Source organism: Kogia breviceps, chromosome X, assembly GCF_026419965.1.
Source record: "Kogia breviceps isolate mKogBre1 chromosome X, mKogBre1 haplotype 1, whole genome shotgun sequence".
Classification (NCBI taxonomy): domain Eukaryota; kingdom Metazoa; phylum Chordata; class Mammalia; order Artiodactyla; family Physeteridae; genus Kogia; species Kogia breviceps.
In genome coordinates, this window is record NC_081330.1 from 128,076,126 (window position 1) to 128,087,895 (window position 11,770).

Sequence of the window (11,770 nt, forward strand, 5' to 3'; positions counted from 1 at the left end):
CCAGGAAGATCCCACGTGCCGCGGAGCAGCTGGGCCCGTGCACCACAACTACCGAGCCTGCTCTCTAGAGCCCACGAGCCACAACTACTGAGCCCACGTGCCATGACTACCGAAGCCCGTGTACCTAGAGCCCGTGCTCCACAGCAAGAGAAGCCACCGCAATGAGAAGCCCACGCAGTGCAACAGAGAGCAGCCCCTGCTCGCCGCAGCCAGAGAAAGCCCACGGGCAGCAACGAAGACCCAACGCAGCCAAAAATAAATAAATTAATTTTTAAAAAAAAATAGCTCGTCCTCTCTATGAAACAGCGCTCAAATTATTTTAGTTTTCTGTTCTAACAGGAGATTTATAATTATAAAACGTAACGGAGGATGGAGTTCCAGAATTTTGCTTTTACCTTTCACATTGTAGGGTCAAGTACCCTTCGGTTAGTAAGATCAGGCTTTCTGAAACACCTTTTAGTGGGGTATTTCTTTAAAGGCAGGTTTAGCCATTTCCTACCTGACTCAAAGTGTACCTGAGTTGGGGTCCCTATGATTAAGACTGGTAGAGGGTCAGTCAAGATCAGGGAGCACAGGTATGGTGGCAGTTAGAGGAAAACTTTGACACAATGACTTTGCCATTAGTCACCAATGTTTGTCATCTTATTCTTGATCCCTACAAGCTGTTATTACAAACACTGGAATTTAGCTGCAGATCTTAGATAAAGCTGAGTCTGTACAACCCAGCAACCACTTTCTCCCTCTCACCTTACAAGGATTTTACCCTGGATCTTGTTATCAGTTGGAATATTTACAGATCTCTAGTGGGGGGGGAGAGACTTCCTCTTTCTGTGCAGGGGACAGGAGGAGAGACCACTGGGTCTCTCCATGTGCCTGGCACCATGGTAGTATTTGTGGCTCCTATCTTTGGAGTTTGCATCCTAAGGCCCAGCAATTATAGCTGCAAACAAAGCAGCCACAGCCGCTGAGAAACAGTGGCTGTCATTCACGGAGAGCCTGCTGTGTGCCAAGCAGGGTATTCAGAAGGACTCGGGTCCTCTCAGCAGATTTCCTCAGGGCGTGCATCAGCCCATTTTACAGAGGAAGAAACTGAGACTCATCAGGGTTAAATAACGTGACTGAGGTCACTGAGCCCAGGTTCCCGTGAAGGACTCACAGGAACCAGCACCAGCTCCAGTACCAGAGGACAGTTCTCACTGAGCGAGTGAGCTGACTTCCTTCTGTAAGATATTGATTCTTAGGCACTTGACCACCTTTTGAGATTCCCTTTATCTTCAAATGCCAATCACCAAACAGGCTGCAACCTTCTATGGGGAAGCTTTGCCTATAAAACTAGATTATTGCTTAGGTCTGTGTGAGTCCCAATTCCTTTACCTTTAGGACATGTTCTTTAAACTGTTATATACATGAAGGGCCAAGTTTCCTGCTGGCAACTAGAAGGGACTAAATAAATGGTGCTTTAAAAAATGCACACACATATATATATAACAATACCTAACTATGCAAATCAGTAGTACTTAAAAAGAGAGTACTTAGCTGAAGCTGCTATTGGAAAACTGTTTATTATGGTGGGGTTTTTTTTGGCTATGCCACGTGGCTTGTGGGATCTTACTTCCCGAACAACGGATCGAACCCAGGCCCTGGCAGTGAACGCTCCAAGTCCTAACCACAGGACCACCAGGGAAATCCTAAACGTGTTTATATTTTAAAGTACATTTTTAGAAAGCCGTTGGCTATTTTTCAGGGTTTTTTTTCTTTTTAATGAAGTAGCCAAAGATATGCAGACAGCTCATGGAGCTCAATATCCAAAAAACAAACAACCTAAGAAAAAAATGGGCGGAAGACCTAAGTAGACATTTCACCAGCAAAGACATACGGATGGCCAGGAGGCATGTGAAAAGCTGCTCAACATCACTAATCATTAGAGAAATGCAAATCAGAACTACAATGAGGTATCACCTCACAAAGGTCAGAATGGCCACCATCAAAAAAATGTACATACAATAAATGCTCAGCTCGGCGCTCTGTGATGACCTAGATGGGGGGAGGGGGGCAGGGAGGTCCAAGAGAGAGAGGATATAAGTATACATATAGCTGGTTCACTTCACGGTGCAGCAGAAACTAACACAACATTGTAAAGTAATTTTACTCCAATAAAAAATAAATTTTTTTAAAAGTAGCCAATGAGCATCTATTTCTTGAGCCCTTTTTACTTGCCAACACCAGGGAGGGCTTGCGAAGGAATGTAAAGGATGCCGGAAGTATGAAACATTAACTGTGGCCGTGAAGGAAATAAATCATGAACCACCCTGAAACAATTAGAGCACAATTACAGGCAAAACATCTTTTAGATGCAAAAGTTTCAGCAGGAAAGAAATCCAAGTAGAGAAGAGAAAGGAAAAAAAAAAGGATGAACAAAACCGTAGGTGAAATTTTGAAAAAAAAAAATTTCATCTTTTATCGTGGAAATTTCAAGCAGACACAGAAATAGACCTCTTTTGTTTCATCCCTGCCCACTTTTTTTTTTCTCTGAAGTATTTCAAAGCACATCCAGGAGGGAGTGACTGAGCTACTATCTCGCCAGCTGAGAGGAAGTACGGGCGACGTTTCATCAGGTGGGGACCCCAAGAGCTAAGGAATGTTCTCTATTGTGAACGAGCACAGAAATGCCCCAGTCTTGTTCATTCTGAACCTATCGGAGCCTCCACGCCCCACTCCTAGGGCGGGTGTGCATCCTGGGAGTTGGGGGCTGTCAAAAACAACTCCTGGGGTCCTGGCTGAAGTTACTTGAGTCGAGCAGCTGATAACATGGAATTTGGGGCGGAAGACCAAGTGGAGAGAGCCCTGATGCCTTTCACTTGGGCAGGTTGAATCTGAGACGCTTTCGGGATGTTGTGTTAGTTTCCTGGGGCTGTCGTAGCAAAGTATCATAAACTAGTTAAAACAAGAGAAATGTTTTCCCTTGGGAGGCCTGAAGTCTGGAATCGAGGTGTCAGGAGGGCCGACACCCCGTGTGGAGGCTCTGAGGGAGAATCTGTTCCTCGCCCCTTCCAGCTTCTGGTGGCTGGGGGCGTTCCTTGTCATTGCCCCAAAGGGCCCCCTAGAGAATCAAAGATCATCTCTTCATCTCAAGAGCCTTATTTTAATCACATCTGCAAAGACCCTTCTTCCAAATAAGGTAACATCTGCAGGTTCCAGAGGTGAGGACCTGTCATCTCTGGGGAACATTGGCCGGCTTACTGCAGATGTGGAAAGCACCCTAAGGTGCTCTAGACGATGAATGGGACTTTTCCTGTCCGTGTGGAAAAAGCCTGGCTAAAGGCCCGTAGCTCGCTGGTGCCCCTGAGTGCTCTCTTGAGGGCCACAAGAACAGGCTAGCTATTTGCTGACTTCAGGGGGTGCCTGCGGAGGCCTGCTCCCACCCTCAAGCCAAGTGAGGACTGCTCCGAGAGAAGCCCTCATAAAGATTCGGGATACCTGGGACTTCCCTGGTAGGCCGATGGCTGAGGCTCCGCGCTCCCAATGCAGGGGGCCAGAGTTTGATCCCTGGTCAGGAAGCTGGATCCCACATGCCACAGCTAAAGATCCCATGCGCCGCAACTAAGACCTGGGGCACCCAAATAAATAAATATTAAAAAAAAAAATGTGGGATACCTACGGGCAGAAGACCTAAATAAACATTTGTTCAAAGAAGACATACAGCAAGAGGGAGGAGATGTGGGAGCATGTGTGTATGTATAACTGATTTAGTTTGTTGTAGAGGGAAAACTAACACACTATTGTAAAACAATTATACTCCAATAAAGATGTTAAGAAAAAAAAAAAAACAAAGAAGACATACAGATTGCCAACAAACACATGAAAGAATGCTCAACATCATTAATCATTAGAGAAATGCAAATCCAAACCACAACGAGGCATCACCTCACACCAGTCAGAATGGCCAGCATCACAAAGTCTACAAACACGGCTTCCCTGGTGGCGCCGTGGTTGAGAGTCCGCCTGCCGATGCATGGGACGCGGGTTCGTGCCCCGGTCCGGGAAGATCCCACATGCCACGGAGCAGCTGGGCCCGTGAGCCGTGGCCGCTGCGCCTGCACGTCCGGAGCCTGTGCTCTGCAACAAGAGAGGCTGCAACAGTGAGAGGCCTGCGCACCGCGATGAAGAGTGGCCCCCGCTCGCTGCAACTAGAGAAAGCCCTCGCACAGAAACGAAGACCCAACACAGCCAAAAGTTAATTAATTAATTTAAAATTTTTTTAAAAAAAGTCTACAAACAATAAATGCTGGAGAGGGTGTGGAGAAAAGGGAACCCTTGTACACTGTTGGTGGGAATGTAAATTGGTGCAGTCACTGTGGAAAACAGCTCAGAAAGGTAAAAATAGAATTACCATATAATCTAGCAGTCCCACTCCTGTGTATATATCAAAAAAACCCAAAAACACTAATTTGAAAAGATACATGTGCCCCATTGTTCACAGGAGCACTCTTTACAGTAGCCAAGACATGGAAGCAACCTAAGTGTCCATCAACAGACGAATGGATAAAGAAGATGTGGAGTATATATATAGATAGATAGACAGATATTACAATGGAATATTACTCAGCCATAAAAAAGAATGAAGTAATGCCGTTTGCAGCAACATGGATGGACCTAGAGATGATCATACTAAACGAAGTAAGTCAGACAGAAAAACAAAAATCATACGATATCACTTACATGTGGAACCTAAAAAATGATACAAATGAATCTATATACAAAACAGAAACAGTCTCACAGACATAGAAAACAAATCTATGGTTGCCAGAGGGGAAAGGGAGGGTAGGAGGGATAAATTAGGAGTTTGGGATTAACAGATACAAACGACTCTACATAAAATAGATAAACAACAAGGACCTAGTGTATAGCACAGGAAACTATATTCAATATCTTGTAATAACCTATAATGGAAAATAATCTGAAATATATATATATATATCTGAATCACTTGGCTGTACACGTGAAAGTACTACACTATTGTAAATCAACTGTATTGCAATTTAAGAAAAAAGATTTGGGATACGTACAAAAGAGACACTGGCATCTCTTTCTCAGGTTGCATTTCACGGAATAGCACTGATTGCTCCTGGGCTCTCTGGGCCCGAGACAGCCTCACAGCAGGGGGGCCGAGCAGCGGGTTGACTCTTCACGTACACTTGAAAATGTCACTTCAGTGGACCTAGAGATTGTCACACTGAATGAAGTCAGCCAGACACAGACAAACGCCACATGATATCACTTATATGTGGAATCTAAAATATGGCACCAATGAACTTATTTACAAAACAGAAGCAGAGTCACTGATGTAGAAAACAAATTTATGGTTACCAGGGGAGAAAAGGGGGTGAGGGATAAATTGGGAGACTGGGATGGACACACACACACTACTGTATATGAAATAGACAGCTAATAAGGACCTACTGCATGGCACAGGGAACTGTACTCAGTACTCTTTAATAACCTATGTGGGAAAGGAACCTGAAAAAGAATGGATAGATGTAGATGTATAACTGATGCGCTTTGCTGTACAGCAGAAACTAACCCAACACTGTAAATCCACTGTGCGCCAATAAAAATTAATTTTAAAAAGTAAGAAGAAGAAAAAGAAGACGACGTCTCTTCATAGCAAACCAATCTGCGATTCAGTGGCTTAAAACCACAAACTCAGGCCTAATCCAGGTTTACTACTCAGGTTTATGGTGTCCCATTCCCTTTGATCCCAGGAAAGATCCTGAATGGCAGGCCCTTCTTTGCCAGAGACAGAACACTTTTCCCTGGGGAATGAGTAAAGGGGGTGTGAGTCATCTGCTGTCACTGCTTTCTTGAGTTCTAATCGGGGACCCAAGTTCTCAGCGGCTGCCCTAGGCATGCCGGGTCTGGGGTTCGCTTTCTCTCCCCGGGGTCTCTGGTGCGGTCCTCTGCTTTACGGGGCTTTCAGAGATACCAAGAGCTCAACCTCTGTTTCAACTTTCAAAGTTAGGGAGACTTGAGGGAGGGGTGAGGGGACGAAGCGCAGAATAAAAAGCAGCCCCCTGCCTGGGCCACGTCCACCACCCACCCCTGAGTGACCGTCAGCTGAGGTCAGGGGCCAGAGATCAAAGCTCTGCCCCGGGGGCCGGGCTCAGGGCTCCTGAGAGAACAGGAGCTGTGAGGCCACCCTGGCAGCCTTGCCTTCATCTGGAGAATTATATTTGGGGAACATCTCTTTCAAATCTTGAACGCCTTCTGGGACCCAGCCTGCTTGCAACTTGCGGATAGCGGTGCCAACGACATCGCAGCATAAAAATGCGACACCTCGGTTCTAGTGAAAACCAGCAATTTCGCAAGCAATTTCCAAGCGGCAAAAAAAATGATTCTAGGGCCTTCCCTGGAGGTCCAGTGATTGAGACTCTCTGCGTTTCCAGGGCTGGGGGCCCCGGTTCGATCCCTGGTCGGGGAACTAACGTCCCACATGCCGTGCGGCGCAGCCAGAAAGGAAAAAAAAGGAAAAAGAAAAAGATTCTACACGCGTGAGATTTCAGGGAGAGATCCTTGGACGAACTGATTTGCCCAAATGCAGGAGGCACTTTCTGCTCCTTCACGATGAGATCATTTGAGTGATTATGGAATGAAGGCCTTTCTAGCTTCGAAGGCCACAGTTTGAGGGGAAAAAACCCAACAGAGATACGTGTAAGAGGTTCTCAGAGAAGGCACGATGAACTTGAATTTCTAACAAACTCCGCGGTGATGCTGGGCCTGCCGGTGAGAGCGCCCCGCGAGAAGCACGGAATAAAACGACGGCCAGGAGAGTCGGGACCCTGTGGGGAGCTCGATAACGTTCACTCCGTTCCGCCCCTCGCTCCCAGCACAACTGCAACCATACACACGAGGAGAAAGGGACTGGCCATCTGTGCGACCTCAGAGCTGAAACAATTCGGGGGCTGCATGGGAAGGAGGGGCCCTGAAAACGGAAGCCGCTGCTGCCCTGGTGTTGGAGGGCTACTGATTCGGACGCTGGAAATTCCTTCACTGGCTGCTGGCCAAAATATTTGTTTCGGTTGAATCTATCTGACTGAACTTCAAGGAATGTACAAGTACTTGACTAGCAGTAGAAATAACAGGAAGTAACGGAGGCAGGCTTTCTGAAAGGTGGTAAAATTTTTACTGCAGTGTAGAGATTTCTTCCGGGCACACAGAGCAAGTTTCTAAAAATTTAGTTGATTTATGATAATTCTTTACCTTCGCATAATTAGACTTGTAGAAGGCCTGCAGGCACTATCGTGTGATTGGCTTTTATTTATTTTATTTTGATTTATTTTTTTGATAGGTAAGAATTGGATTTATTTAGAGAGAAACACTCCACAGACAAGAGTGTGGAGCGTCTCAGAAGGTGAGATAGGCCGTGATTGGCTTTTAAAACAATAAAATTTTTTAAAACTTTAGAATAATTTTAGGTGGGAACTTCCCTGGCGGTCCAGTGGTTAAGACTGCGCTTCCACCGCAAGGGGAGAGGGTTCAATCCCTGGTCGGGGAACTAAGATCCCGCGTGCCTCGTGGCACAGCCAGAGAAATAATAATAATAATAATTTTAGGTTTACAGAAAAGTTGCGAAGATAATACACAAAAAGCTTGTACACCCTTCACCTGATTTCCCTGCGTCGTACAGCGTTCATAACTATGGTTCTTTCGTCTAGCCTAAGAAATTAACGTCATCACCTTACGAGTAACTAAACTTCCGACTTTATTTGAATTTCCCGTTGGTGCGCTGATGTCCCAGGACCCCTTGCTGCACTAGGTTGTCACAACTCCGTAGCCTCCTCTGGCCTGTTTCTCCACCTCTCCCTGTTTTCCATGGCATGGACAATTTGAAGCATGTGTCACATGCTTGTCGCTAGTGACACTCACCTTGACCTCTAGGGTAAGGCAGTGACTGCCAGGTTTCTCACTACAAAGTTACAGGGAAAATTTTCCTTTTCCTGACTCTTTTAACATCATTATGATTCAAAAGTGTTCTGTGGGAAATCACTTTGATTCAATGGTACCCACCAAGTTCATAACTGGCTAGGCTATCCCTGAGGCCAGATTAAGATGCTCCAATCACAACATTAATTATTATTTTTTTTTTTTGGCAGTTCGCGGGCCTCTCACTGTCGCGGCCTCTCCCGTTGCGGAGCACAGGCTCCGGACGCGCAGGCTCAGCGGCCACGGCTCACGGGCCCAGCCGCTCCGCGGCACGTGGGATCTTCCCGGACCGGGGCACGAACCCGCGTCCCCCGCATCGGCAGGCGGACTCTCCACCGCTGCGCCACCAGGGAAGCCCAACATTAAGACAATTTAAAGCACTGAGAGAAAGGGTAGCCAGGATAGGTGTCACCAGTGATGGCCAATTGAAAAGCTCACTAATGTTCGGAGGCTTCTTGGTCTCATGTGTTTCATGAGCTACTTGTTTCTTCGCAGAGTTTCTCTTATTTTCTAAAGCAGAATCAAATACTCTTTAAAAATCTAGTAACCACACCTTACAAAAGCCCATACAGGGAATTCCCTGGCAGTCCAGTGGTTGGTGCTTTGGGCTCTCACTGCCGAGGGCCTGGGTTCGATCCCTGGTCAGGGAACTAAGATCCCGCAAGCTGCATCATGTGGCCAAAAAAAGAAAAAAAAAAAAAAAAAAAAAAGCCCATACATATTTCTTAGTTTACTATTATTTTGGTTTGCTTAGTTTGACAGAAAAGACCAGCGGTGGACAAATTATAGCCCGAGGGCCGGCTGTCTGCTTTTGTAAATAAAGCTTTCTCGATACACTGCCCCACGCATCCATTTACCTTCTCCCGATGGCTAGTCTGAGGGTCCCACGGCAGGGTTGGGTAACTGCCACAGAGAGCAGGCGGCTTGCAAAGGCTAAAATACTTACTATTTGGCCTCTGAAGAATGACTTTTCTGACCCCTGTGATAGACTAAAGAGCTGTCATGAGTTTGAGAGACTGAGGTTATGCACACGATTTACTCTAGGTGTCCAACTAAAGGCAACACGGTGAGACCCAAAGACTCGGGGGTAAGAGCCACCACGTTTAAACCACGGGCTCCCTCAGGGCACTGACCGACCCACACTTTCTCTGTGAGTGCCTTTCAGTCCCTCTGGGGTTGAGCTGTTGCTCTGCCACGTGCATCGGACAAACGTTTCTGCTGTGTGCGTGACCGGCTGCACGTAAGGCTGCGTCACCTGCAGACACGCAGGAGTTCTCGCCACAAGTCAAGCTCTTGAGGTTCCTGTGGATTTCCTGTTGCTTGCTCACAGCTGCCTGAGTCGCAGCGAAACAGTCATTTCAAAATTAGCCAAAGCCTGTGGTTAACGAGCGGATTTGGTCATTATTACTAGATACCTGAGATCTGACAGTCCCATGTGCATCAGGACTCCAGAGCAAATAGCCTGCCTGGAAATAATTTCATCTCATTTTACTATATTAGTATCCTGTGCCACAAAAAGAAACGTAAAATTTAAATGAAGTTTGAAACAGGTAGCACATATATGTGTGTCCATCCTATACCCTGCCCCCCCCCTCCAACTTCCTTGAAAGCGCAGTCACATCCTGATGGCATCAGATTCGGCCATCAGCGACCTGCTTCCAGCTTCTCAAAAGTGGACTTCTTGCTGCTTCAGGATAGTGAGCGGAGAAAGTGCTTTCATTGGTCTGACCAGTTCGTAGACATTCACGTTGACGGGGAAGTGAATCTCCAGTTCCCGTCTGGAACTTATGGCATAATCTGCTTGGATTTGAGCATCAGCTCTACCACCTCCGTGACCTTGGATAAGTTTCTTCACCTTTTTTGGTGCTTTGTACAGAACCTGGAGATAAAAGATGAGCCACAAGGATGGGGGGGCGGCGTACGAGTTAAGCAAGACTTTAAGTCCTTAATGCTGCCAGCTCACGGAAGGCGGTCGGGATAGCGATGATATTCATGTTAGTTTCGTTTCCCTTTTCCCCTCAGGACACAAATCCCACCCTCTCCTTTCCAGGGCTTGTTCAGTCTCATCTCCTCCCAGGCCGACACAGCGTCGCTGACAGATGCGTTATCTGACTGCTGCAGAGCTGAAGCTGTACTGAGGCACTACTTCTCAATCCATCCATTTTTGTTGTTTCTTCAGAGGAAAGGACAAGATTCCTTCAGAAGCCAAGAGTCTCAGGTCTTGCCAGGTGAGGTCAATTGCCAACAAAAACCACAAGTCAGGAGGCTCTCTGCTTTCTAAGCCTGGGTTCAAAACCCATCCATCGTGTGGAATATTTGCAGAACTACTGAACTCCCCAGGAGGCAGAAAACGAGTTGAATACCAAGATATAAGCCACGGCAACGCTTCTGCTCCTCTGAAAGCTTTGTAGGCAGCCTTGAGCAGTTTTGTCCATTCCGGAAGACACCGGGCACCTGAGTCCTCCAGAGCCTGCGGGTGTGCGCGTGGGAAGCAGACAGGTGGGCAGGTGCAGCTTTGGGCATTGCAACACAGAGGGAGACGCACGGATGCTTTTGCACAGATTGGCCACCGGAACCTTTGGCATTAGAGCAAACGAACAGACTCTCCTTTTTCATTTTTATCTTTTAAAGCACATTCCACACACACAAACTTCCAGAAGCAACTTCTGCTTCCCAAGAGCCAAGGAAATAGAAGATCAACTGTTCAAAACAGATACTGAGATTTATGCTTTCTGAAGGAGCAGCAGACCAGCGTTTGAGGAGTAGTCCTATGATGTTTCCTACTGTTTTGACAAGCAAGGGTGTAATATCCAAGAGCGGCTAAGGTTGTGACAATGTCGGTCTGTTCCGGACTTCCATCAAAGCAGCTGCCCCTGCTTACAGATGCGCCGGGTCAGATCTTTTTGAAGTAGTGGCACTTGCAGCTCTCGGCTAAAGGCTCTGCTTCCATCTGGCAGTGCAGCTCCCGTCTGCCTTTCACGGGTCCCAACAGAAGCCCAGTCCTGTGGTTTTCCAGGAAGAAGGCTGAGGAGCTGAGCCCAAACTTTGTCTCACTTAAAACTCCAAAGCTGGTGGTGGAAATGTAGATGAGAAGACGGGGTGGGAGAAGACAGAGGAAAACGATAGGAATGCCTTACCTCTGGTTGGTTGGAAAAATTCTAGAGGGGGCCACGTTTACCGCAGGGAGAGGAGGTCAAAGGGTGTCTGCTCCTGGCTGCAAACAGGCCTGTTAGGTTTGCTGTTAATAAATATGATGGAGCTGGGGGGGGGGGGTGGTGGCGGTTCTTTCGAAAAAATAAAGCTTTGGTTAGTAAAGCCAGAATCTAGAGGGAGCTCTTTTATTGTCAACCCTGAAGAGTTTTTAAGAAAAAAAATCCACTCGGTATATTATCATTAGTACTAATATCATTTTGAAACTTTTATACATAGAGAATAAAGCACGATTTTCAATGTTTACTGAATTCATCTAGAAATTAAAGAAGTTAAGAAAATCTGAATAAACTTGAACATCTTTTTCCTAAACAGAGTTACTCTCAAAAGCGAATTTACAATGTGAAAACCTTAACCCTACATTGTTGACATGAGTAAAAATGGAACAGCCCTGAAAGGTGCACAATGCGTGTGTGTGTGTGTGTGTGTGTGTGTGTGTGTGTGTGTGTGTGTGTGGAGCTGGGCAAAGCAGTTTCCCCTTTCTTCAAGATCTGTGGATTTTCCGGGAAAATCGTAGCTCTGGGGGGTCGTTTCCGTATGGGAGAGCGACCGTTAAAAAAAAGCAGTATTTTAATGCCAA